The sequence below is a fragment of the Daphnia pulicaria genome, chromosome 7, assembly GCF_021234035.1.
Source record: "Daphnia pulicaria isolate SC F1-1A chromosome 7, SC_F0-13Bv2, whole genome shotgun sequence".
Lineage (NCBI taxonomy): Eukaryota > Metazoa > Arthropoda > Branchiopoda > Diplostraca > Daphniidae > Daphnia > Daphnia pulicaria.
In genome coordinates, this window is record NC_060919.1 from 6,362,021 (window position 1) to 6,389,940 (window position 27,920).

Genomic DNA, 27,920 nt, shown 5'->3' on the forward strand with positions numbered 1-27,920 from the left:
GTTATTGACAAAACTCAACCAAATTTCATGCCAAAGTAGAATATACGTATTGATATAACATACTAAAATTTTTCTTAATTTTATTAATATTTACTATTTTCCCCCCTACTGCCCTTTTTAACCCGGTGTCCCGGTATACTCCAGTCTCCCCTACCCATTGGAACTGTTCAAAATGGCCTCAAAATCATGCCCCCCGCAAATTAATTAATTGTAGGTAGGGGAGACTGGAGTAAAACGGGACGGTTTTCGTTTGCCCCCTATATCTCCCCAACTAATCATTTAATTTCTTTAAAAAATTTTTTTTATGTATTCCCTATTGTAATGTACCCCCCATATTTTTTGTATAATTTTATAATAAACCATTTTCCCATAAAAGACCTTTAAAGTTTACTCAGATTTATGGGAGGAGCCTATTTTTTGGGGTAAGTGAGGACAATGGGGTGGGTGGTGAGGGACGTCCTCCGTTTTCGCCTTAAATTTCATTAATAAAATTGAAAAAAATTGAAAAAGTGTTCCACTGCATAGACTCTTTGAGTTTATAAATGTTTCAATTGGATTATTTTGTTAATGAACCTTTTTTCTTATAAAAGGTCGTTCGTCAATAACTCATGCAGTTATTGACAAAACTCAACCAAATTTCATGCCAAAGTATATTATACGTATTTAAATAACATACTAATTTTTTTTTTAAATTTTATGAACATCTACTATTTTTCCCCCCACTGTCCCTTTTGACCCGGTGTCCCGGTATACTCCAGTCTCCCCTACACCAAAGCACCTAAAAATAATTTTCTTACACACAATTGTAAAGGATAAACAGTTTTACACACTGATGTGTTTAAAATTTTTTTTACTCAAACAAACTTGGAGCAAGATCAATAATTCGGGTGAAAAATTTTGCAATAATTTATCGTGTTTTTTTCTTCCTCCTATAACTCCCGTTCTACTGTCGGGAAATTAATTAAACTACACAGGATCTAGCAACATCACATCTAGAACAATTCGTGTGAAATCTAGAATTTTAAAGCAATTTTCACTATATTTTAAGACACTGTCCAACTTGGAACAGTGTCCAACATGGGTCCGGTCTCCCCTACTGCAATTAGCTTGTAAACCACGAGTTCAAGAAATAAACAATTAAGTTCCGATTGAAGAAAACTTCCTATAATGAATCGTTTTAAATTATCCTACAAATGATTTCATTTCACTGTATCCGTTTTACTACTTCGAGATCATGAAAGGTTTTGAGATTCAGAGCATTGATTTTCGGCAATTATTTTCGCAAAGGTTTATGGAGTCAGCTCACACAAATTGTAATCGACATTCTGAAGGTACTCCTACTAGCCAACAAATTAGAGCCTACACAAATCTTAAACAAGTAAACGATCGTTTACTGAATTACCGAGAAACATATGTATCGATTTCATCTTGAATTATCTTTTACATCATCAGCATATCTTTCAACTAATAAAAAGCATTCTTTGGTTTGCAATGGTCTTCAGATCATTTACGCATCGTCAAACTTGACCTGCGTTATCTATTTAAAATCACTAATAAACGTTAACCAGGAATTAACGCACGGGCTTTTGGAAATGAACAAAAAACTTTGAAGGCATTATTTTAGCAAAAGTCAAGGGGTTCTGGTGGATGATCCACCATCGGAAGCGTTCTCTGTTTCCAACCAAAGGAGGGGAAGGGGCCAAATTTACTGAATGAAAGACGAGTGAACGGTTACATAACTTATAAAAAATACCTTACGTTATTAAAACTTTCTTTCCTTTCACAATTCAATTATGTTTTAATTGAGTCTTTTTCTCTTCGCCAACCAATCAAACTGCCCATATTCAATCTCCTTGCCTACAAAATAACTTCCTTTGTAGGTGGTGATTCCGTTCTTTGTCAACAGCAAAAGATTTCTGCCCCAGTTTGATTAATTAGACAAAAACCTGTCTTACATTAAGAATGAATTCAATCAGTCAGCAATTATTTTGTGATGGCTAAAACGAAACAAAGCTTAGGAGTTTAGACTGCGACTTTCTTCTGTCATTCTGCAGGTCACATTGCAAATACTGAATCGTTTGAGTTTAGGAGCTAAAGCAATCACAAGAAGTGGAAAATCGCCAATGTTCCATTTTTTAAGTAGTGCGATTTCTTTCTCTCATATATGCAAATGTATAGATTTTTCCACACTTGTAGCTTCCTTGCTCAAATCCTCTGATTTTGGTTTGCTCTCAAAAGAAGAGCGGGAAATTTCCCGGTTTCGCGCTGTACTATATCACTGACTTTCCAACCTTTGGATTGGAGAAACCCAGTTAAAGGGCAGGTATTAACAGGTTCCCAGAACCCTTCCACGGCATCCGATCTCCTCTGACAAACTATCGGGGAATCTCTCAGGTATATAAACAGACGCAGAACAAAGAATAAGGAATAACTTGCCTTTTTCTGTCGATAGAAGACTCACCTACAAACTTCACTGGTAAATAAAAAATGTCTTAATTCGTTGAATTTCCTCCCATTTCTATGACTTTATCTGTTTCGTTGTTTATGTATAATAAACATTTCAATGGAATTATTAAAAATTAGAAAATGAATCGTCAGTTGACAATTGCTACAATTTCGGTGGCCGTCATCTTGTTGCTGTGTTCCGGACCAGTCGCTGGCCGCTTTAGTAAACACGATGGAGGTAAAATGTTTGTTTTTCTAAATCGCTCTGCTTATTAAAAGATACTTTTAGTCTACTCGAAACTACAACAGTATTTGTGTCGATTTGACAGATTTTGCCCCAGGATATAACCTAGATTTCCTCCAAACCGCCGATCAATACAAAGAATCAGCGAGAGTAGAACGAGCGACTTTACCTGAGCTGGAGAAGCACGATACAGGAGATGCAGTTTACTTGCGCTCGAAGGAAGAAATGAAGATGGAAGCTGGTGAACTTCGCCAATTTGTTAAAAATCTGAATTGAAAATAGATAAATACTGCAATTAGCTTGTAAACCACGAGTTAAAGAAATACAAAATTAAGTTCCGATTGAAGAAAACTTCCTATAATAAATCGTTTTAAATTATCCTACAAATGATTTCATTTCACTGTATCCGTTTTACTACTTCGAGAACATGAAAGGTTTTGAGATTCAGAGCTTTGATTTTCGGCAATTATTTTCGCAAAGGTTTATGGAGTCAGCTCACACAAATTGTAATCGACATTCTGAAGGTACTCCTGCTAGCCAACAAATTGGAGCCTACATAAATCTTAAACAAGTAAATGGTCGTTTACTGAATTACCGAGAAACATATGTGTAACAGAACGCTCGGTCGACTCCCGTTTTTCTGTTACTTTTCCTTTCTACAAGACAATCTCTAACGTCGACTACTAGATGTCGCTTCCGCTATACTCCATCTCATACCAGAGGAGGCTGCTACCATTTGAATCTGCCGCCAACTCGCCCCATCTCTGCCGCCAACTTGCCCCATCTCTGACGCCAACTCACCCCATCTCTGCCACCAACTCGCCCCATCCTTTTCCCTTTTTACTATCCCCTTTCCCTTTTTGCTATATTAACTTTAGGCGTACTTTTATCTTTTACGACACTATATAAATATATTTTCCTTTTTCCTTCAACGCTTTTCAATAAGAAACTCCCTTTTCGTCCGTCTCCACTCTGACCATGTCTTAACGTGTCTGCTCACGTTTCCCTATACCATCCTCTCTAGGCCTAAACATGTCTGCTCCCTATACTTCCTCTCTAGGCCTATGCTAACCGTGCAGCCAGAATTAATATAAAAACTGTATGTAAATGTTATTCTGTACTGCATTCTCTCACGGCATTCACACTACCATTGTGTTTCAGTCGCACTCTCCTTTTTGGTATTGTATTAGTTATATTTTCCCTTGTTCTCAGTGCCTGTTATTTAAGCTAAAGTGCCATTTCCCGCTGTACCTCGTAACTTGCCGTTTCTCAACAAGCCTAACCGCTCAGCCCGCTACCACATTTTCTCCATACAAGTAGTATTGTCTCACTTATTTATCGTCTCACTATTTAATATTATTAGTTCACCTTATTGTATGATCTGTCCGTTATCAATACATTGTTTAGCCTTAATTATTCCCGTTGGTCTTAGACACTTCACTTTGGCATTGTGAGTAAAGTCGCCTCATAGTATTTAAGTTCTTCGTATCGGTGGCACAATGATTCCGTTGTGTCGACCTTTACATATGTATCGATTTCATCTTGAATTATCTTCTACATCATCAGCATATCTCTCTACTAATAAAGAGCATTCTTTGGTTTACGATGTTCTTCAGATTGTTTGCGCATCGTCAAACTTGCCCTACTAAAACGTCGACGTTCATTGCATGTAAATCTGAGATTCAAAAAAAGTATGTGGATGTTCAAATGGTATATGAATATAATGTTCATTTTTGATTCCCTATTGCCGCGCATTCAATGTCCATTTAGTCATATACTATTATAGTTCTCTTCTGAATACCTTTGGTATGTTCATAGAACATACAAAAAACATACACATACATTGGTATCTATATCCAATCTGACATGCTTCCGAAGCGTTATATTAGAGAAGTCGGAGCTGGGAATCGAACCACAGACCTTTGGCATACATGGCCAGTGCTCTACCATTAAGCTATTTGTTCCTATCAAAATTTATGGCGCCAAGAGGCTAGAATCACGTACACCTTTGTACAAATGGAGAGGTTATATGAACATTCGCCCAACATTCAAAATAGAAGCATAATTTTCCTATATTACATGCGATCCCGCACGTCACATGAATATACGATTTTGCGGATTAGATATATGATCAGCGTTTAATGTTCTATTAACGTAAGATGTTTATTACAAATGTGAAATATCTACTTTCTAGATTTCACCTTCAAATCCGTTCCTAAAATTTATGTTCATTTTAGGTGCTGATATTGATTGTTGTATTCGTACATGCTATGAACGTTAAGCGAATCTAAAATTTAAGTTGAATTTCTTCGAACAAAAATTAGATAAATACACGCGTTCGAAAAATCGATGTGGTTGTACACATTCGTTTTTGACCATCATATAACGTTATTAGTATGCGGTGTTTTAGTAGGGTGACCTGTGTTATCTATTTGAAATCACTAATAACGTTAACCGGGAATTAACGCACGAGCTTTTGGAAAGGTACACAAAACTTTGAAGGCATTATTTTAGCAAAAGTCAAGGGGTTCTGGTGGATGATCCACCATCGGAAGCGTTCTCTGTTCCCAACCAAAGGAGGGGAAGGGGCCAAATTTACTGAATGAAAGACGAGTGAACGGTTACATAACTTATAAAAAATACCTTACGTTATTAAAACTTTCTTTCCTTTCACAATTCAATTATGTTTTAATTGAGTCTTTTTCTCTTCACCAACCAATCAAACTGCCCATATTCAATCTCCTTGCCTACAAAATAACTTCCTTTGTAGGTGGTGATTCCGTTCTTTGTCAACAGCAAAAGATTTCTGCCCCAGTTTGATTAATTAGACAAAAACCTGTCTTACATTAAGAATGAATTCAATCAGTCAGCAATTATTTTGTGATGGCTAAAACGAAACAAAGCTTAGGAGTTAAGACTGCGACTTTCTTCTGTCATTCTGCAGGTCACATTGCAAATACTGAATCGTTTGAGTTTAGGAGCTAAAGCAATCACAAGAAGTGGAAAATCGCCAATGTTCCATTTTTTAAGTAGTGCGATTTCTTTCTCTCATATATGCAAATGTATAGATTTTTCCACGCTTGTAGCTTTCTCGCTCAAATCCTCTGATTTTGGTTTGCTCTCAAAAGAAGAGCGGGGAATTTCCCGGTTTCGCGCTGTACTATATCACTGACTTTTCAACCTTCGGATTGGAGAAACCCAGTTAAAGGGCAGGTATTAACAGGTTCCCTGAACCCTTCCACGGCATCCGATCTCCCCTGACAAACTATCGGGGAATCTCGCGGGTATATAAACAGACCCAGAACAAAGAATAAGGAACAACTTGCCTTTTTCTGTCGATAGAAGACTCACCTACAAACTTCACTGGTAAATAAAAAATGTCTTAATTCGTTGAATTTCCTCCCATTTCTATGACTTTATCTGTTTCGTTGTTTATGTATAATAAACATTTCAATGGAATTATTAAAAATTAGAAAATGAATCGTCAGTTGACAATTGCTACAATTTCGGTGGCCGTCATCTTGTTGCTGTGTTCCGGACCAGTCGCTGGCCGCTTTAGTAAACACGATGGAGGTAAAATGTTTGTTTTTCTAAATCGCTCTGCTTATTAAAAGATACTTTTAGTCTACTCGAAACTACAACAGTATTTGTGTCGATTTGACAGATTTTGCCCCAGGATATAACCTAGATTTCCTCCAAACCGCCGATCAATACAAAGAATCAGCGAGAGTAAAACGAGCGACTTTACCTGAGCTGGAGAAGCACGATACAGGAGATGCAGTTCACTTGCGCTCGAAGGAAGAAATGAAGATGGAAGCTGGTGAACTTCGCCAATTTGTTAAAAATCTGAATTGAAAATAGATAAATACTGCAATTAGCTTGTAAACCACGAGTTAAAGAAATACAAAATTAAGTTCCGATTGAAGAAAACTTCCTATAATGAATCGTTTTAAATTATCCTACAAATGATTTCATTTCACTGTATCCGTTTTACTACTTCGAGAACATGAAAGGTTTTGAGATTCAGAGCTTTGATTTTCGGCAATTATTTTCGCAAAGGTTTATGGAGTCAGCTCACACAAATTGTAATCGACATTCTGAAGGTACTCCTACTAGCCAACAAATTGGAGCCTACATAAATCTTAAACAAGTAAATGGTCGTTTACTGAATTACCGAGAAACATATGTGTAACAGAACGCTCGGTCGACTCCCGTTTTTCTGTTACTTTTCCTTTCTACAAGACAATCTCTAACGTCGACTACTAGATGTCGCTTCCGCTATACTCCATCTCATACCAGAGGAGGCTGCTACCATTTGAATCTGCCGCCAACTCGCCCCATCTCTGCCGCCAACTTGCCCCATCTCTGACGCCAACTCACCCCATCTCTGCCACCAACTCGCCCCATCCTTTTCCCTTTTTACTATCCCCTTTCCCTTTTTGCTATATTAACTTTAGGCGTACTTTTATCTTTTACGACACTATATAAATATATTTTCCTTTTTCCTTCAACGCTTTTCAATAAGAAACTCCCTTTTCGTCCGTCTCCGCTCTGACCATGTCTTAACGTGTCTGCTCACGTTTCCCTATACCATCCTCTCTAGGCCTAAACATGTCTGCTCCCTATACTTCCTCTCTAGGCCTATGCTAACCGTGCAGCCAGAATTAATATAAAAACTGTATGTAAATGTTATTCTGTACTGCATTCTCTCACGGCATTCACACTACCATTGTGTTTCAGTCGCACTCTCCTTTTTGGTATTGTATTAGTTATATTTTCCCTTGTTCTCAGTGCCTGTTATTTAAGCTAAAGTGCCATTTCCCGCTGTACCTCGTAACTTGCCGTTTCTCAACAAGCCTAACCGCTCAGCCCGCTACCACATTTTCTCCATACAAGTAGTATTGTCTCACTTATTTATCGTCTCACTATTTAATATTATTAGTTCACCTTATTGTATGATCTGTCCGTTATCAATACATTGTTTAGCCTTAATTATTCCCGTTGGTCTTAGACACTTCACTTTGGCATTGTGAGTAAAGTCGCCTCATAGTATTTGAGTTCTTCGTATCGGTGGCACAATGATTCCGTTGTGTCGACCTTTACATATGTATCGATTTCATCTTGAATTATCTTCTACATCATCAGCATATCTCTCTACTAATAAAGAGCATTCTTTGGTTTACGATGTTCTTCAGATTGTTTGCGCATCGTCAAACTTGACCTGTGTTATCTATTTGAAATCACTAATAACGTTAACCGGGAATTAACGCACGAGCTTTTGGAAAGGTACACAAAACTTTGAAGGCATTATTTTAGCAAAAGTCAAGGGGTTCTGGTGGATGATCCACCATCGGAAGCGTTCTCTGTTTCCAACCAAAGGAGGGGAAGGGGCCAAATTTACTGAATGAAAGACGAGTGAACGGTTACATAACTTATAAAAAATACCTTACGTTATTAAAACTTTCTTTCCTTTCACAATTCAATTATGTTTTAATTGAGTCTTTTTCTCTTCACCAACCAATCAAACTGCCCATATTCAATCTCCTTGCCTACAAAATAACTTCCTTTGTAGGTGGTGATTCCGTTCTTTGTCAACAGCAAAAGATTTCTGCCCCAGTTTGATTAATTAGACAAAAACCTGTCTTACATTAAGAATGAATTCAATCAGTCAGCAATTATTTTGTGATGGCTAAAACGAAACAAAGCTTAGGAGTTAAGACTGCGACTTTCTTCTGTCATTCTGCAGGTCACATTACAAATACTGAATCGTGTGAGTTTAGGAGCTAAAGCAATCACAAGAAGTGGAAAATCGCCAATGTTCCATTTTTTAAGTAGTGCGATTTCTTTCTCTCATATATGCAAATGTATAGATTTTTCCACGCTTGTAGCTTTCTCGCTCAAATCCTCTGATTTTGGTTTGCTCTCAAAAGAAGAGCGGGGAATTTCCCGGTTTCGCGCTGTACTATATCACTGACTTTTCAACCTTCGGATTGGAGAAACCCAGTTAAAGGGCAGGTATTAACAGGTTCCCTGAACCCTTCCACGGCATCCGATCTCCCCTGACAAACTATCGGGGAATCTCGCGGGTATATAAACAGACCCAGAACAAAGAATAAGGAACAACTTGCCTTTTTCTGTCGATAGAAGACTCACCTACAAACTTCACTGGTAAATAAAAAATGTCTTAATTCGTTGAATTTCCTCCCATTTCTATGACTTTATCTGTTTCGTTGTTTATGTATAATAAACATTTCAATGGAATTATTAAAAATTAGAAAATGAATCGTCAGTTGACAATTGCTACAATTTCGGTGGCCGTCATCTTGTTGCTGTGTTCCGGACCAGTCGCTGGCCGCTTTAGTAAACACGATGGAGGTAAAATGTTTGTTTTTCTAAATCGCTCTGCTTATTAAAAGATACTTTTAGTCTACTCGAAACTACAACAGTATTTGTGTCGATTTGACAGATTTTGCCCCAGGATATAACCTAGATTTCCTCCAAACCGCCGATCAATACAAAGAATCAGCGAGAGTAAAACGAGCGACTTTACCTGAGCTGGAGAAGCACGATACAGGAGATGCAGTTCACTTGCGCTCGAAGGAAGAAATGAAGATGGAAGCTGGTGAACTTCGCCAATTTGTTAAAAATCTGAATTGAAAATAGATAAATACTGCAATTAGCTTGTAAACCACGAGTTAAAGAAATACAAAATTAAGTTCCGATTGAAGAAAACTTCCTATAATGAATCGTTTTAAATTATCCTACAAATGATTTCATTTCACTGTATCCGTTTTACTACTTCGAGAACATGAAAGGTTTTGAGATTCAGAGCTTTGATTTTCGGCAATTATTTTCGCAAAGGTTTATGGAGTCAGCTCACACAAATTGTAATCGACATTCTGAAGGTACTCCTACTAGCCAACAAATTGGAGCCTACATAAATCTTAAACAAGTAAATGGTCGTTTACTGAATTACCGAGAAACATATGTGTAACAGAACGCTCGGTCGACTCCCGTTTTTCTGTTACTTTTCCTTTCTACAAGACAATCTCTAACGTCGACTACTAGATGTCGCTTCCGCTATACTCCATCTCATACCAGAGGAGGCTGCTACCATTTGAATCTGCCGCCAACTCGCCCCATCTCTGCCGCCAACTTGCCCCATCTCTGACGCCAACTCACCCCATCTCTGCCACCAACTCGCCCCATCCTTTTCCCTTTTTACTATCCCCTTTCCCTTTTTGCTATATTAACTTTAGGCGTACTTTTATCTTTTACGACACTATATAAATATATTTTCCTTTTTCCTTCAACGCTTTTCAATAAGAAACTCCCTTTTCGTCCGTCTCCACTCTGACCATGTCTTAACGTGTCTGCTCACGTTTCCCTATACCATCCTCTCTAGGCCTAAACATGTCTGCTCCCTATACTTCCTCTCTAGGCCTATGCTAACCGTGCAGCCAGAATTAATATAAAAACTGTATGTAAATGTTATTCTGTACTGCATTCTCTCACGGCATTCACACTACCATTGTGTTTCAGTCGCACTCTCCTTTTTGGTATTGTATTAGTTATATTTTCCCTTGTTCTCAGTGCCTGTTATTTAAGCTAAAGTGCCATTTCCCGCTGTACCTCGTAACTTGCCGTTTCTCAACAAGCCTAACCGCTCAACCCGCTACCACATTTTCTCCATACAAGTAGTATTGTCTCACTTATTTATCGTCTCACTATTTAATATTATTAGTTCACCTTATTGTATGATCTGTCCGTTATCAATACATTGTTTAGCCTTAATTATTCCCGTTGGTCTTAGACACTTCACTTTGGCATTGTGAGTAAAGTCGCCTCATAGTATTTAAGTTCTTCGTATCGGCGGCACAATGATTCCGTTGTGTCGACCTTTACATATGTATCGATTTCATCTTGAATTATCTTCTACATCATCAGCATATCTCTCTACTAATAAAGAGCATTCTTTGGTTTACGATGTTCTTCAGATTGTTTGCGCATCGTCAAACTTGACCTGTGTTATCTATTTGAAATCACTAATAACGTTAACCGGGAATTAACGCACGAGCTTTTGGAAAGGTACACAAAACTTTGAAGGCATTATTTTAGCAAAAGTCAAGGGGTTCTGGTGGATGATCCACCATCGGAAGCGTTCTCTGTTTCCAACCAAAGGAGGGGAAGGGGCCAAATTTACTGAATGAAAGACGAGTGAACGGTTACATAACTTATAAAAAATACCTTACGTTATTAAAACTTTCTTTCCTTTCACAATTCAATTATGTTTTAATTGAGTCTTTTTCTCTTCACCAACCAATCAAACTGCCCATATTCAATCTCCTTGCCTACAAAATAACTTCCTTTGTAGGTGGTGATTCCGTTCTTTGTCAACAGCAAAAGATTTCTGCCCCAGTTTGATTAATTAGACAAAAACCTGTCTTACATTAAGAATGAATTCAATCAGTCAGCAATTATTTTGTGATGGCTAAAACGAAACAAAGCTTAGGAGTTAAGACTGCGACTTTCTTCTGTCATTCTGCAGGTCACATTACAAATACTGAATCGTGTGAGTTTAGGAGCTAAAGCAATCACAAGAAGTGGAAAATCGCCAATGTTCCATTTTTTAAGTAGTGCGATTTCTTTCTCTCATATATGCAAATGTATAGATTTTTCCACGCTTGTAGCTTTCTCGCTCAAATCCTCTGATTTTGGTTTGCTCTCAAAAGAAGAGCGGGGAATTTCCCGGTTTCGCGCTGTACTATATCACTGACTTTTCAACCTTCGGATTGGAGAAACCCAGTTAAAGGGCAGGTATTAACAGGTTCCCTGAACCCTTCCACGGCATCCGATCTCCCCTGACAAACTATCGGGGAATCTCGCGGGTATATAAACAGACCCAGAACAAAGAATAAGGAACAACTTGCCTTTTTCTGTCGATAGAAGACTCACCTACAAACTTCACTGGTAAATAAAAAATGTCTTAATTCGTGGAATTTCCTCCCATTTCTATGACTTTATCTGTTTCGTTGTTTATGTATAATAAACATTTCAATGGAATTATTAAAAATTAGAAAATGAATCGTCAGTTGACAATTGCTACAATTTCGGTGGCCGTCATCTTGTTGCTGTGTTCCGGACCAGTCGCTGGCCGCTTTAGTAAACACGATGGAGGTAAAATGTTTGTTTTTCTAAATCGCTCTGCTTATTAAAAGATACTTTTAGTCTACTCGAAACTACAACAGTATTTGTGTCGATTTGACAGATTTTGCCCCAGGATATAACCTAGATTTCCTCCAAACCGCCGATCAATACAAAGAATCAGCGAGAGTAAAACGAGCGACTTTACCTGAGCTGGAGAAGCACGATACAGGAGATGCAGTTCACTTGCGCTCGAAGGAAGAAATGAAGATGGAAGCTGGTGAACTTCGCCAATTTGTTAAAAATCTGAATTGAAAATAGATAAATACTGCAATTAGCTTGTAAACCACGAGTTAAAGAAATACAAAATTAAGTTCCGATTGAAGAAAACTTCCTATAATGAATCGTTTTAAATTATCCTACAAATGATTTCATTTCACTGTATCCGTTTTACTACTTCGAGAACATGAAAGGTTTTGAGATTCAGAGCTTTGATTTTCGGCAATTATTTTCGCAAAGGTTTATGGAGTCAGCTCACACAAATTGTAATCGACATTCTGAAGGTACTCCTACTAGCCAACAAATTGGAGCCTACATAAATCTTAAACAAGTAAATGGTCGTTTACTGAATTACCGAGAAACATATGTGTAACAGAACGCTCGGTCGACTCCCGTTTTTCTGTTACTTTTCCTTTCTACAAGACAATCTCTAACGTCGACTACTAGATGTCGCTTCCGCTATACTCCATCTCATACCAGAGGAGGCTGCTACCATTTGAATCTGCCGCCAACTCGCCCCATCTCTGCCGCCAACTTGCCCCATCTCTGACGCCAACTCACCCCATCTCTGCCACCAACTCGCCCCATCCTTTTCCCTTTTTACTATCCCCTTTCCCTTTTTGCTATATTAACTTTAGGCGTACTTTTATCTTTTACGACACTATATAAATATATTTTCCTTTTTCCTTCAACGCTTTTCAATAAGAAACTCCCTTTTCGTCCGTCTCCACTCTGACCATGTCTTAACGTGTCTGCTCACGTTTCCCTATACCATCCTCTCTAGGCCTAAACATGTCTGCTCCCTATACTTCCTCTCTAGGCCTATGCTAACCGTGCAGCCAGAATTAATATAAAAACTGTATGTAAATGTTATTCTGTACTGCATTCTCTCACGGCATTCACACTACCATTGTGTTTCAGTCGCACTCTCCTTTTTGGTATTGTATTAGTTATATTTTCCCTTGTTCTCAGTGCCTGTTATTTAAGCTAAAGTGCCATTTCCCGCTGTACCTCGTAACTTGCCGTTTCTCAACAAGCCTAACCGCTCAGCCCGCTACCACATTTTCTCCATACAAGTAGTATTGTCTCACTTATTTATCGTCTCACTATTTAATATTATTAGTTCACCTTATTGTATGATCTGTCCGTTATCAATACATTGTTTAGCCTTAATTATTCCCGTTGGTCTTAGACACTTCACTTTGGCATTGTGAGTAAAGTCGCCTCATAGTATTTAAGTTCTTCGTATCGGCGGCACAATGATTCCGTTGTGTCGACCTCTACATATGTATCGATTTCATCTTGAATTATCTTCTACATCATCAGCATATCTCTCTACTAATAAAGAGCATTCTTTGGTTTACGATGTTCTTCAGATTGTTTGCGCATCGTCAAACTTGACCTGTGTTATCTATTTGAAATCACTAATAACGTTAACCGGGAATTAACGCACGAGCTTTTGGAAAGGTACACAAAACTTTGAAGGCATTATTTTAGCAAAAGTCAAGGGGTTCTGGTGGATGATCCACCATCGGAAGCGTTCTCTGTTTCCAACCAAAGGAGGGGAAGGGGCCAAATTTACTGAATGAAAGACGAGTGAACGGTTACATAACTTATAAAAAATACCTTACGTTATTAAAACTTTCTTTCCTTTCACAATTCAATTATGTTTTAATTGAGTCTTTTTCTCTTCACCAACCAATCAAACTGCCCATATTCAATCTCCTTGCCTACAAAATAACTTCCTTTGTAGGTGGTGATTCCGTTCTTTGTCAACAGCAAAAGATTTCTGCCCCAGTTTGATTAATTAGACAAAAACCTGTCTTACATTAAGAATGAATTCAATCAGTCAGCAATTATTTTGTGATGGCTAAAACGAAACAAAGCTTAGGAGTTAAGACTGCGACTTTCTTCTGTCATTCTGCAGGTCACATTACAAATACTGAATCGTGTGAGTTTAGGAGCTAAAGCAATCACAAGAAGTGGAAAATCGCCAATGTTCCATTTTTTAAGTAGTGCGATTTCTTTCTCTCATATATGCAAATGTATAGATTTTTCCACGCTTGTAGCTTTCTCGCTCAAATCCTCTGATTTTGGTTTGCTCTCAAAAGAAGAGCGGGGAATTTCCCGGTTTCGCGCTGTACTATATCACTGACTTTTCAACCTTCGGATTGGAGAAACCCAGTTAAAGGGCAGGTATTAACAGGTTCCCTGAACCCTTCCACGGCATCCGATCTCCCCTGACAAACTATCGGGGAATCTCGCGGGTATATAAACAGACCCAGAACAAAGAATAAGGAACAACTTGCCTTTTTCTGTCGATAGAAGACTCACCTACAAACTTCACTGGTAAATAAAAAATGTCTTAATTCGTTGAATTTCCTCCCATTTCTATGACTTTATCTGTTTCGTTGTTTATGTATAATAAACATTTCAATGGAATTATTAAAAATTAGAAAATGAATCGTCAGTTGACAATTGCTACAATTTCGGTGGCCGTCATCTTGTTGCTGTGTTCCGGACCAGTCGCTGGCCGCTTTAGTAAACACGATGGAGGTAAAATGTTTGTTTTTCTAAATCGCTCTGCTTATTAAAAGATACTTTTAGTCTACTCGAAACTACAACAGTATTTGTGTCGATTTGACAGATTTTGCCCCAGGATATAACCTAGATTTCCTCCAAACCGCCGATCAATACAAAGAATTAGCGAGAGTAAAACGAGCGACTTTACCTGAGCTGGAGAAGCACGATACAGGAGATGCAGTTCACTTGCGCTCGAAGGAAGAAATGAAGATGGAAGCTGGTGAACTTCGCCAATTTGTTAAAAATCTGAATTGAAAATAGATAAATACTGCAATTAGCTTGTAAACCACGAGTTAAAGAAATACAAAATTAAGTTCCGATTGAAGAAAACTTCCTATAATGAATCGTTTTAAATTATCCTACAAATGATTTCATTTCACTGTATCCGTTTTACTACTTCGAGAACATGAAAGGTTTTGAGATTCAGAGCTTTGATTTTCGGCAATTATTTTCGCAAAGGTTTATGGAGTCAGCTCACACAAATTGTAATCGACATTCTGAAGGTACTCCTACTAGCCAACAAATTGGAGCCTACATAAATCTTAAACAAGTAAATGGTCGTTTACTGAATTACCGAGAAACATATGTGTAACAGAACGCTCGGTCGACTCCCGTTTTTCTGTTACTTTTCCTTTCTACAAGACAATCTCTAACGTCGACTACTAGATGTCGCTTCCGCTATACTCCATCTCATACCAGAGGAGGCTGCTACCATTTGAATCTGCCGCCAACTCGCCCCATCTCTGCCGCCAACTTGCCCCATCTCTGACGCCAACTCACCCCATCTCTGCCACCAACTCGCCCCATCCTTTTCCCTTTTTACTATCCCCTTTCCCTTTTTGCTATATTAACTTTAGGCGTACTTTTATCTTTTACGACACTATATAAATATATTTTCCTTTTTCCTTCAACGCTTTTCAATAAGAAACTCCCTTTTCGTCCGTCTCCACTCTGACCATGTCTTAACGTGTCTGCTCACGTTTCCCTATACCATCCTCTCTAGGCCTAAACATGTCTGCTCCCTATACTTCCTCTCTAGGCCTATGCTAACCGTGCAGCCAGAATTAATATAAAAACTGTATGTAAATGTTATTCTGTACTGCATTCTCTCACGGCATTCACACTACCATTGTGTTTCAGTCGCACTCTCCTTTTTGGCATTGTATTAGTTATATTTTCCCTTGTTCTCAGTGCCTGTTATTTAAGCTAAAGTGCCATTTCCCGCTGTACCTCGTAACTTGCCGTTTCTCAACAAGCCTAACCGCTCAGCCCGCTACCACATTTTCTCCATACAAGTAGTATTGTCTCACTTATTTATCGTCTCACTATTTAATATTATTAGTTCACCTTATTGTATGATCTGTCCGTTATCAATACATTGTTTAGCCTTAATTATTCCCGTTGGTCTTAGACACTTCACTTTGGCATTGTGAGTAAAGTCGCCTCATAGTATTTAAGTTCTTCGTATCGGCGGCACAATGATTCCGTTGTGTCGACCTTTACATATGTATCGATTTCATCTTGAATTATCTTCTACATCATCAGCATATCTCTCTACTAATAAAGAGCATTCTTTGGTTTACGATGTTCTTCAGATTGTTTGCGCATCGTCAAACTTGACCTGTGTTATCTATTTGAAATCACTAATAACGTTAACCGGGAATTAACGCACGAGCTTTTGGAAAGGTACACAAAACTTTGAAGGCATTATTTTAGCAAAAGTCAAGGGGTTCTGGTGGATGATCCACCATCGGAAGCGTTCTCTGTTTCCAACCAAAGGAGGGGAAGGGGCCAAATTTACTGAATGAAAGACGAGTGAACGGTTACATAACTTATAAAAAATACCTTACGTTATTAAAACTTTCTTTCCTTTCACAATTCAATTATGTTTTAATTGAGTCTTTTTCTCTTCACCAACCAATCAAACTGCCCATATTCAATCTCCTTGCCTACAAAATAACTTCCTTTGTAGGTGGTGATTCCGTTCTTTGTCAACAGCAAAAGATTTCTGCCCCAGTTTGATTAATTAGACAAAAACCTGTCTTACATTAAGAATGAATTCAATCAGTCAGCAATTATTTTGTGATGGCTAAAACGAAACAAAGCTTAGGAGTTAAGACTGCGACTTTCTTCTGTCATTCTGCAGGTCACATTACAAATACTGAATCGTGTGAGTTTAGGAGCTAAAGCAATCACAAGAAGTGGAAAATCGCCAATGTTCCATTTTTTAAGTAGTGCGATTTCTTTCTCTCATATATGCAAATGTATAGATTTTTCCACGCTTGTAGCTTTCTCGCTCAAATCCTCTGATTTTGGTTTGCTCTCAAAAGAAGAGCGGGGAATTTCCCGGTTTCGCGCTGTACTATATCACTGACTTTTCAACCTTCGGATTGGAGAAACCCAGTTAAAGGGCAGGTATTAACAGGTTCCCTGAACCCTTCCACGGCATCCGATCTCCCCTGACAAACTATCGGGGAATCTCGCGGGTATATAAACAGACCCAGAACAAAGAATAAGGAACAACTTGCCTTTTTCTGTCGATAGAAGACTCACCTACAAACTTCACTGGTAAATAAAAAATGTCTTAATTCGTTGAATTTCCTCCCATTTCTATGACTTTATCTGTTTCGTTGTTTATGTATAATAAACATTTCAATGGAATTATTAAAAATTAGAAAATGAATCGTCAGTTGACAATTGCTACAATTTCGGTGGCCGTCATCTTGTTGCTGTGTTCCGGACCAGTCGCTGGCCGCTTTAGTAAACACGATGGAGGTAAAATGTTTGTTTTTCTAAATCGCTCTGCTTATTAAAAGATACTTTTAGTCTACTCGAAACTACAACAGTATTTGTGTCGATTTGACAGATTTTGCCCCAGGATATAACCTAGATTTCCTCCAAACCGCCGATCAATACAAAGAATCAGCGAGAGTAAAACGAGCGACTTTACCTGAGCTGGAGAAGCACGATACAGGAGATGCAGTTCACTTGCGCTCGAAGGAAGAAATGAAGATGGAAGCTGGTGAACTTCGCCAATTTGTTAAAAATCTGAATTGAAAATAGATAAATACTGCAATTAGCTTGTAAACCACGAGTTAAAGAAATACAAAATTAAGTTCCGATTGAAGAAAACTTCCTATAATGAATCGTTTTAAATTATCCTACAAATGATTTCATTTCACTGTATCCGTTTTACTACTTCGAGAACATGAAAGGTTTTGAGATTCAGAGCTTTGATTTTCGGCAATTATTTTCGCAAAGGTTTATGGAGTCAGCTCACACAAATTGTAATCGACATTCTGAAGGTACTCCTACTAGCCAACAAATTGGAGCCTACATAAATCTTAAACAAGTAAATGGTCGTTTACTGAATTACCGAGAAACATATGTGTAACAGAACGCTCGGTCGACTCCCGTTTTTCTGTTACTTTTCCTTTCTACAAGACAATCTCTAACGTCGACTACTAGATGTCGCTTCCGCTATACTCCATCTCATACCAGAGGAGGCTGCTACAATTTGAATCTGCCGCCAACTCGCCCCATCTCTGCCGCCAACTTGCCCCATCTCTGACGCCAACTCACCCCATCTCTGCCACCAACTCGCCCCATCCTTTTCCCTTTTTACTATCCCCTTTCCCTTTTTGCTATATTAACTTTAGGCGTACTTTTATCTTTTACGACACTATATAAATATATTTTCCTTTTTCCTTCAACGCTTTTCAATAAGAAACTCCCTTTTCGTCCGTCTCCACTCTGACCATGTCTTAACGTGTCTGCTCACGTTTCCCTATACCATCCTCTCTAGGCCTAAACATGTCTGCTCCCTATACTTCCTCTCTAGGCCTATGCTAACCGTGCAGCCAGAATTAATATAAAAACTGTATGTAAATGTTATTCTGTACTGCATTCTCTCACGGCATTCACACTACCATTGTGTTTCAGTCGCACTCTCCTTTTTGGCATTGTATTAGTTATATTTTCCCTTGTTCTCAGTGCCTGTTATTTAAGCTAAAGTGCCATTTCCCGCTGTACCTCGTAACTTGCCGTTTCTCAACAAGCCTAACCGCTCAGCCCGCTACCACATTTTCTCCATACAAGTAGTATTGTCTCACTTATTTATCGTCTCACTATTTAATATTATTAGTTCACCTTATTGTATGATCTGTCCGTTATCAATACATTGTTTAGCCTTAATTATTCCCGTTGGTCTTAGACACTTCACTTTGGCATTGTGAGTAAAGTCGCCTCATAGTATTTAAGTTCTTCGTATCGGCGGCACAATGATTCCGTTGTGTCGACCTTTACATATGTATCGATTTCATCTTGAATTATCTTCTACATCATCAGCATATCTCTCTACTAATAAAGAGCATTCTTTGGTTTACGATGTTCTTCAGATTGTTTGCGCATCGTCAAACTTGACCTGTGTTATCTATTTGAAATCACTAATAACGTTAACCGGGAATTAACGCACGAGCTTTTGGAAAGGTACACAAAACTTTGAAGGCATTATTTTAGCAAAAGTCAAGGGGTTCTGGTGGATGATCCACCATCGGAAGCGTTCTCTGTTTCCAACCAAAGGAGGGGAAGGGGCCAAATTTACTGAATGAAAGACGAGTGAACGGTTACATAACTTATAAAAAATACCTTACGTTATTAAAACTTTCTTTCCTTTCACAATTCAATTATGTTTTAATTGAGTCTTTTTCTCTTCACCAACCAATCAAACTGCCCATATTCAATCTCCTTGCCTACAAAATAACTTCCTTTGTAGGTGGTGATTCCGTTCTTTGTCAACAGCAAAAGATTTCTGCCCCAGTTTGATTAATTAGACAAAAACCTGTCTTACATTAAGAATGAATTCAATCAGTCAGCAATTATTTTGTGATGGCTAAAACGAAACAAAGCTTAGGAGTTAAGACTGCGACTTTCTTCTGTCATTCTGCAGGTCACATTACAAATACTGAATCGTGTGAGTTTAGGAGCTAAAGCAATCACAAGAAGTGGAAAATCGCCAATGTTCCATTTTTTAAGTAGTGCGATTTCTTTCTCTCATATATGCAAATGTATAGATTTTTCCACGCTTGTAGCTTTCTCGCTCAAATCCTCTGATTTTGGTTTGCTCTCAAAAGAAGAGCGGGGAATTTCCCGGTTTCGCGCTGTACTATATCACTGACTTTTCAACCTTCGGATTGGAGAAACCCAGTTAAAGGGCAGGTATTAACAGGTTCCCTGAACCCTTCCACGGCATCCGATCTCCCCTGACAAACTATCGGGGAATCTCGCGGGTATATAAACAGACCCAGAACAAAGAATAAGGAACAACTTGCCTTTTTCTGTCGATAGAAGACTCACCTACAAACTTCACTGGTAAATAAAAAATGTCTTAATTCGTTGAATTTCCTCCCATTTCTATGACTTTATCTGTTTCGTTGTTTATGTATAATAAACATTTCAATGGAATTATTAAAAATTAGAAAATGAATCGTCAGTTGACAATTGCTACAATTTCGGTGGCCGTCATCTTGTTGCTGTGTTCCGGACCAGTCGCTGGCCGCTTTAGTAAACACGATGGAGGTAAAATGTTTGTTTTTCTAAATCGCTCTGCTTATTAAAAGATACTTTTAGTCTACTCGAAACTACAACAGTATTTGTGTCGATTTGACAGATTTTGCCCCAGGATATAACCTAGATTTCCTCCAAACCGCCGATCAATACAAAGAATCAGCGAGAGTAAAACGAGCGACTTTACCTGAGCTGGAGAAGCACGATACAGGAGATGCAGTTCACTTGCGCTCGAAGGAAGAAATGAAGATGGAAGCTGGTGAACTTCGCCAATTTGTTAAAAATCTGAATTGAAAATAGATAAATACTGCAATTAGCTTGTAAACCACGAGTTAAAGAAATACAAAATTAAGTTCCGATTGAAGAAAACTTCCTATAATGAATCGTTTTAAATTATCCTACAAATGATTTCATTTCACTGTATCCGTTTTACTACTTCGAGAACATGAAAGGTTTTGAGATTCAGAGCTTTGATTTTCGGCAATTATTTTCGCAAAGGTTTATGGAGTCAGCTCACACAAATTGTAATCGACATTCTGAAGGTACTCCTACTAGCCAACAAATTGGAGCCTACATAAATCTTAAACAAGTAAATGGTCGTTTACTGAATTACCGAGAAACATATGTGTAACAGAACGCTCGGTCGACTCCCGTTTTTCTGTTACTTTTCCTTTCTACAAGACAATCTCTAACGTCGACTACTAGATGTCGCTTCCGCTATACTCCATCTCATACCAGAGGAGGCTGCTACCATTTGAATCTGCCGCCAACTCGCCCCATCTCTGCCGCCAACTTGCCCCATCTCTGACGCCAACTCACCCCATCTCTGCCACCAACTCGCCCCATCCTTTTCCCTTTTTACTATCCCCTTTCCCTTTTTGCTATATTAACTTTAGGCGTACTTTTATCTTTTACGACACTATATAAATATATTTTCCTTTTTCCTTCAACGCTTTTCAATAAGAAACTCCCTTTTCGTCCGTCTCCACTCTGACCATGTCTTAACGTGTCTGCTCACGTTTCCCTATACCATCCTCTCTAGGCCTAAACATGTCTGCTCCCTATACTTCCTCTCTAGGCCTATGCTAACCGTGCAGCCAGAATTAATATAAAAACTGTATGTAAATGTTATTCTGTACTGCATTCTCTCACGGCATTCACACTACCATTGTGTTTCAGTCGCACTCTCCTTTTTGGTATTGTATTAGTTATATTTTCCCTTGTTCTCAGTGCCTGTTATTTAAGCTAAAGTGCCATTTCCCGCTGTACCTCGTAACTTGCCGTTTCTCAACAAGCCTAACCGCTCAGCCCGCTACCACATTTTCTCCATACAAGTAGTATTGTCTCACTTATTTATCGTCTCACTATTTAATATTATTAGTTCACCTTATTGTATGATCTGTCCGTTATCAATACATTGTTTAGCCTTAATTATTCCCGTTGGTCTTAGACACTTCACTTTGGCATTGTGAGTAAAGTCGCCTCATAGTATTTAAGTTCTTCGTATCGGCGGCACAATGATTCCGTTGTGTCGACCTCTACATATGTATCGATTTCATCTTGAATTATCTTCTACATCATCAGCATATCTCTCTACTAATAAAGAGCATTCTTTGGTTTACGATGTTCTTCAGATTGTTTGCGCATCGTCAAACTTGACCTGTGTTATCTATTTGAAATCACTAATAACGTTAACCGGGAATTAACGCACGAGCTTTTGGAAAGGTACACAAAACTTTGAAGGCATTATTTTAGCAAAAGTCAAGGGGTTCTGGTGGATACATCTATCGGAAGCGTTCTCTGTTTCCAACCAAAGGAGGGGAAGGGGGCAAATTTACTGAATGAAAGACGAGTGAACAGTTACATATCTATACAAAAATACCTTACGTTTTTGAAACTTTCTTTCCTTTCACAATTCAATTATGTTTTAATTGAGTCTTTTTCTGTTCACCAACCAATCAAACTGCCCATATTCAATCTCCTTGCCTACAAAATAACTTCCTTTGTAGGTGGTGATTCCGTTCTTTGTCAACAGCAAAAGATTTCTGCCCCAGTTTGATTAATTAGACAAAAACCTGTCTTACATTAAGAATGAATTCAATCAGTCAGCAATTATTTTGTGATGGCTAAAACGAAACAAAGCTTAGGAGTTTAGACTGCGACTTTCTTCTGTCATTCTGCAGGTCACATTACAACCCAGCTAGCATGTCTTTATTGGTAAAATATTTTTTCCGACAATATTCTTCAATCGATAACCCACATATTGGTATAATATTATATTATTACTTTGTTGCGACAAGGTGGCTGTTAAATTTTTTTGTTATTTTCCCAATAAATGACTATTATCAAAGATGAATAAATTAATATTATTTTTTTTTTATTTTCCCAATAACGGATCATTAAATAAGGAATACATCGTTTTCTATGAAAAAGCTATAGTCTTTTACATTTACCACACGTTCAAAATCCTAAATGATTGGTTACCTGCAGCCTTTTTTGCCGAGAGTGGGTTTGAGCCATCATCCGTTGGGTCATCAATTCAATGCTGTAACCACTACACCAGCAACGGAGATGAAACTATAGTCCCGATGTGACCAGATGGATAATGCATACTTACACATTGTCATGGTTATAGCCCAGCGTGAGCAAAATCGATTTAATTACATCAGTGTAGGAATTTATGATTATTGAGACTATTTGTTTCATAAGTCATTTGTTTGTTGAAAGTGGGTTTGAACCAACCTCCATAGAATTACCTATATAGATGTATATTAATAGCAGTTTTAACATTTCATCTCCTTAACGTTTAAGATAAATTATATCACGTTAGCGTGAAGGTAGAGTTTTAATTTCGAAGTACGTAAGTTAGTTGTTCGAGACTTGTGCAAGATCTGGATTTTAAGACAATTGGATTGTTCATTTAGGCAATTGTATGCAGAACTAACGAATTGAATACGATATAAAACATTTAGGATTTTGAACGCATGTTAAATGTAAAAGACTATAGCTTTTTCATAAAAAAAGGATTTATTACTTTTTTAATGGTCCGTTATTGGGAAAATAACAAAAAGTAATATTGATTTATTCATCTTTCATAATAGTCATTCATTGGGAAGACAACAAAACAATTTAACAGCCACCTTGACGCAGCAAAGTAATAATCTAATATTATACCAATATGTGGGTTATCGACCGAAGAATATTCTCGGAAAACAATATTTTACCATTACGGGACTAGACTTATCCCTTTTTTGGCCGTAGGGACATCCTTGGCGATATCCTCTGGATCTGTCTATTGCCTGTCGGGACAAACCCCTATAGGGAATCACCTCTTAACCCTTGTTTACGTGGCTTCTAGAAGTTAAAAACTTTTATTGCTTCAAGTCGAAAAACATTTGTACTATCGCTGATGGTGTAGTGGTTGTAGTATTGGATTGGTGACTCTAGGTGTGATGGATCAAACCCACTCAAAACCAATAATAACAATTTGTGTAATAACAAGCTGAAGATGAATAAATATTCCACGCTGGACTATATAACCATAAATACAACAACCAGATTTTCGTCAAAATTTTAAAAGTAGTAATACTGTTATTTCACCAATAAAAGTAAAATAAGAAAAACAAGTTGAAAAAATATTGTGAGCCAACAAATTTGGGTGCAAAAATATATTGGAAAAATATTTAAACAAATTATTTTACCAACATCTCAATTGTAGGAATATAATATTTTAGCAATATTTGGGAAATATACTCTGCTAGCTGGGAAATACTGAATCGTGTGAGTTTAGGAGCTAAAGCAATCACAAGAAGTGGAAAATCGCCAATGTTCCATTTTTTAAGTAGTGCGATTTCTTTCTCTCATATATGCAAATGTATAGATTTTTCCACGCTTGTAGCTTTCTCGCTCAAATCCTCTGATTTTGGTTTGCTCTCAAAAGAAGAGCGGGGAATTTCCCGGTTTCGCGCTGTACTATATCACTGACTTTTCAACCTTTGGATTGGAGAAACCCAGTTAAAGGGCAGGTATTAACAGGTTCCCTGAACCCTTCCACGGCATCCGATCTCCTCTGACAAACTATCGGGGAATCTCTCAGGTATAAAAACAGACCCAGAACAAAGAATAAGGAATAACTTGCCTTTTTCTGTCGATAGAAGACTCACCTACAAACTTCACTGGTAAATAAAAAATGTCTTAATTCGTTGAATTTCCTCCCATTTCTATGACTTTATCTGTTTCGTTGTTTATGTATAATAAACATTTCAATGGAATTATTAAAAATTAGAAAATGAATCGTCAGTTGACAATTGCTACAATTTCGGTGGCCGTCATCTTGTTGCTGTGTTCCGGACCAGTCGCTGGCCGCTTTAGTAAACACGATGGAGGTAAAATGTTTGTTTTTCTAAATCGCTCTGCTTATTAAAAGATACTTTTAGTCTACTCGAAACTACAACAGTATTTGTGTCGATTTGACAGATTTTGCCCCAGGATATAACCTAGATTTCCTCCAAACCGCCGATCAATACAAAGAATCAGCGAGAGTAAAACGAGCGACTTTACCTGAGCTGGAGAAGCACGATACAGGAGATGCAGTTCACTTGCGCTCGAAGGAAGAAATGAAGATGGAAGCTGGTGAACTTCGCCAATTTGTTAAAAATCTGAATTGAAAATAGATAAATACTGCAATTAGCTTGTAAACCACGAGGTAAAGAAATAAAAAATTAAGTTCCGATTGAAGAAAACTTCCTATAATGAATCGTTTTAAATTATCCTACAAATGATTTCATTTCACTGTATCCGTTTTACTACTTCGAGAACATGAAAGGTTTTGAGATTCAGAGCTTTGATTTTTGGCAATTATTTTCGCAAAGGTTTATGGAGTCAGCTCACACAAATTGTAATCGACATTCTGAAGGTACTCCTACTAGCCAACAAATTAGAGCCTACATAAATCTTAAACAAGTAAATGGTCGTTTACTGAATTACCGAGAAACATATGTGTAACAGAACGCTCGGTCGACTCCCATTTTTCTGTTACTTTTCCTTTCTACAAGACAATCTCTAACGTCGACTACTAGATTTCGCTTCCGCTATACTCCATCTCATACCAGAGGAGGCTGCTACCATTTGAATCTGCCGCCAACTCGCCCCATCTCTGCCGCCAACTCGCCCCATCTCTGCCGCCAACTTGCCCCATCTCTGACGCCAACTCGCCCCATCTCTGCCACCAACTCGCCCCATCCTTTTCTCTTTTTACTATCCCCTTTCCCTTTTTGCTATATTAACTTTAGGCGTACTTTTATCTTTTATGACACTATATAAATATATTTTCCTTTTTCCTTCAACGCTTTTCAATAAGAAACTCCCTTTTCGTCCGTCTCCGCTCTGACCATGTCTTAACGTGTCTGCTCACGTTTCCCTATACCATCCTCTCTAGGCATAAACATGTCTGCTCCCTATACTTCCTCTCTAGGCCTATGCTAACCGTGCAGCCAGAATTAATATAAAAACTGTATGTAAATGTTATTCTGTACTGCATTCTCTCACGGCATTCACACTACCATTGCGTTCCAGTCGCACTCTCCTTTTTGGTATTGTATTAGTTATATTTTCCCTTGTTCTCAGTGCCTGTTATTTAAGCTAAAGTGCCATTTCCCGCTGTACCTCGTAACTTGCCGTTTCTCAACAAGCCTAACCGCTCAGCCCGCTGCCACATTTTCTCCATACAAGTAGTATTGTCTCACTTATTTATCTTCTCACTATTTAATATTATTAGTTCACCTTATTGTATGATCTGTCCGTTATGAATACATTGTTTAGCCTTAAGTATTCCTGTTGGTCTTAGACACTTCACTTGGACATTGTGGGTAAAGTCGCCTCATAGTATTTAAGTTCTTCGTATCAGTGGCACAATGATTCCGTTGTGTCGACCTTTACATATGTATCGATTTCATCTTGAATTATCTTCTACATCATCAGCATATCTCTCAACTAATAAAGAGCATTCTTTGGTTTACGATGTTCTTCAGATTGTTTACGCATCGTCAAACTTGACCTGTTTTATCTATTTGAAATCACTAATAAACGTTAACCGGGAATTAACGCACGAGCTTTTGGAAAGGTACACAAAATTTTGAAGGCATTATTTTAGCAAAAGTCAAGGGGTTCTGGTGGATACATCTATCGGAAGCGTTCTCTGTTTCCAACCAAAGGAGGGGAAGGGGGCAAATTTACTGAATGAAAGACGAGTGAACAGTTACATATCTATACAAAAATACCTTACGTTTTTGAAACTTTTTTTTCCTTTCACAATTCAATTTTGTTTTAATTGAATCGTTTTCTCTTCACCAACCAATCAAACTGCCCATATTCAATCTCCTTGCCTACAAAATAACTTCCTTTGTAGGTGATTCCGTTCTTTGTCAACAGCAAAAGATTTCTGCCCCAGTTTGATTAATTAGACAAAAACCTGTCTTACATTAAGAATGAATTCAATCAGTCAGCAATTATTTTGTGATGGCTAAAACGAAACAAAGCTTAGGAGTTTAGACTGCGACTTTCTTCTGTCATTCTGCAGGTCACATTACAAATACTGAATCGTGTGAGTTTAGGAGCTAAAGCAATCACAAGAAGTGGAAAATCGCCAATGTTTCATTTTTGAAGTAGTGCGATTTTTTTCTCTCATATATGCAAATGTATAGATTTTTCCACGCTTGTAGCTTTCTCGCTCAAATTCTCTGATTTTGGTTTGCTCTCAAAAGAAGAGCGGGGAATTTCCCGGTTTCGCGCTGTACTATATCACTGAATCGTGTGAGTTTAGGAGCTAAAGCAATCACAAGAAGTGGAAAATCGCCAATGTTTCATTTTTGAAGTAGTGCGATTTTTTTCTCTCATATATGCAAATGTATAGATTTTTCCACGCTTGTAGCTTCCTCGCTCAAATCCTCTGATTTTGGTTTGCTCTCAAAAGAAGAGCGGGAAATTTCCCGGTTTCGCGCTGTACTATATCACTGACTTTCCAACCTTCGGATTGGAGAAACCGAGTTAAAGGGCAGGTATTAACAGGTTCCCTGAACCCTTCCACGGCATCCGATCTCCTCTGACAAACTATCGGGGAATCTCGCGGGTATATAAACAGACCCAGAACAAAGAATAAGGAACAACTTGCCTTTTTCTGTCGATAGAAGACTCACCTACAATCTTCACTGGTAAATAAAAAATGTCTTAATTCGTTGAATTACCTCCCATTTCTATGACTTTATCTGTTTCGTTGTTTATGTATAATAAACATTTCAATGGAATTATTTAAAATTAGAAAATGAATCGTCAGTTGACAATTGCTACAATTTCGGTGGCCGTCATCTTGTTGCTGTGTTCCGGACCAGTCGCTGGCCGCTTTAGTAAACACGATGGAGGTAAAATGTTTGTTTTTCTAAATCGCTCTGCTTATTAAAAGATACTTTTAGTCTGCTCGAAACTACAACAGTATTTGTGTCGATTTGACAGATTTTGCCCCAGGATATAACCTAGATTTCCTCCAAACCGCCGATCAATACAAAGAATCAGCGAGAGTAAAACGAGCGACTTTACCTGAGCTGGAGAAGCACGATACAGAAGATGCAGTTCACTTGCGCTCGAAGGAAGAAATGAAGATGGAAGC

The 27,920-nt window shown here is 38.1% G+C and overlaps 9 long non-coding RNA genes across 9 annotated transcripts; all 9 read left to right on the top strand.

The window, feature by feature from the left end:
- Positions 1–2,433: 2,433 nt before the first annotated feature.
- Positions 2,434–2,850, top strand: LOC124349320. The gene is made up of 3 exons (XR_006920272.1): positions 2,434–2,476; positions 2,584–2,683; positions 2,775–2,850. It is a non-coding gene; the product is annotated as an uncharacterized LOC124349320 (long non-coding RNA).
- A 3,162-nt stretch (positions 2,851–6,012) lies between these two features.
- Positions 6,013–6,602, top strand: LOC124349314. The gene is made up of 3 exons (XR_006920266.1): positions 6,013–6,055; positions 6,163–6,262; positions 6,354–6,602. It is a non-coding gene; the product is annotated as an uncharacterized LOC124349314 (long non-coding RNA).
- A 2,212-nt stretch (positions 6,603–8,814) lies between these two features.
- Positions 8,815–9,404, top strand: LOC124349315. The gene is made up of 3 exons (XR_006920267.1): positions 8,815–8,857; positions 8,965–9,064; positions 9,156–9,404. It is a non-coding gene; the product is annotated as an uncharacterized LOC124349315 (long non-coding RNA).
- Positions 9,405–11,616: 2,212 nt separating this feature from the next.
- LOC124349316 lies at positions 11,617–12,206 on the top strand. Its single transcript, XR_006920268.1, has 3 exons — positions 11,617–11,659; positions 11,767–11,866; positions 11,958–12,206. It is a non-coding gene; the product is annotated as an uncharacterized LOC124349316 (long non-coding RNA).
- A 2,212-nt stretch (positions 12,207–14,418) lies between these two features.
- Positions 14,419–14,815, top strand: LOC124349321. Its single transcript, XR_006920273.1, has 3 exons — positions 14,419–14,461; positions 14,569–14,668; positions 14,760–14,815. It is a non-coding gene; the product is annotated as an uncharacterized LOC124349321 (long non-coding RNA).
- Positions 14,816–17,220: 2,405 nt separating this feature from the next.
- Positions 17,221–17,810, top strand: LOC124349317. The gene is made up of 3 exons (XR_006920269.1): positions 17,221–17,263; positions 17,371–17,470; positions 17,562–17,810. It is a non-coding gene; the product is annotated as an uncharacterized LOC124349317 (long non-coding RNA).
- Positions 17,811–20,022: 2,212 nt separating this feature from the next.
- On the top strand, positions 20,023–20,612 carry LOC124349318. Its single transcript, XR_006920270.1, has 3 exons — positions 20,023–20,065; positions 20,173–20,272; positions 20,364–20,612. It is a non-coding gene; the product is annotated as an uncharacterized LOC124349318 (long non-coding RNA).
- Positions 20,613–24,395: 3,783 nt separating this feature from the next.
- LOC124349319 lies at positions 24,396–24,957 on the top strand. Its single transcript, XR_006920271.1, has 3 exons — positions 24,396–24,438; positions 24,546–24,645; positions 24,737–24,957. It is a non-coding gene; the product is annotated as an uncharacterized LOC124349319 (long non-coding RNA).
- Positions 24,958–27,436: 2,479 nt separating this feature from the next.
- On the top strand, positions 27,437–27,894 carry LOC124349322. The gene is made up of 3 exons (XR_006920274.1): positions 27,437–27,468; positions 27,576–27,675; positions 27,767–27,894. It is a non-coding gene; the product is annotated as an uncharacterized LOC124349322 (long non-coding RNA).
- The last annotated feature ends 26 nt before the right edge of the window (positions 27,895–27,920 follow it).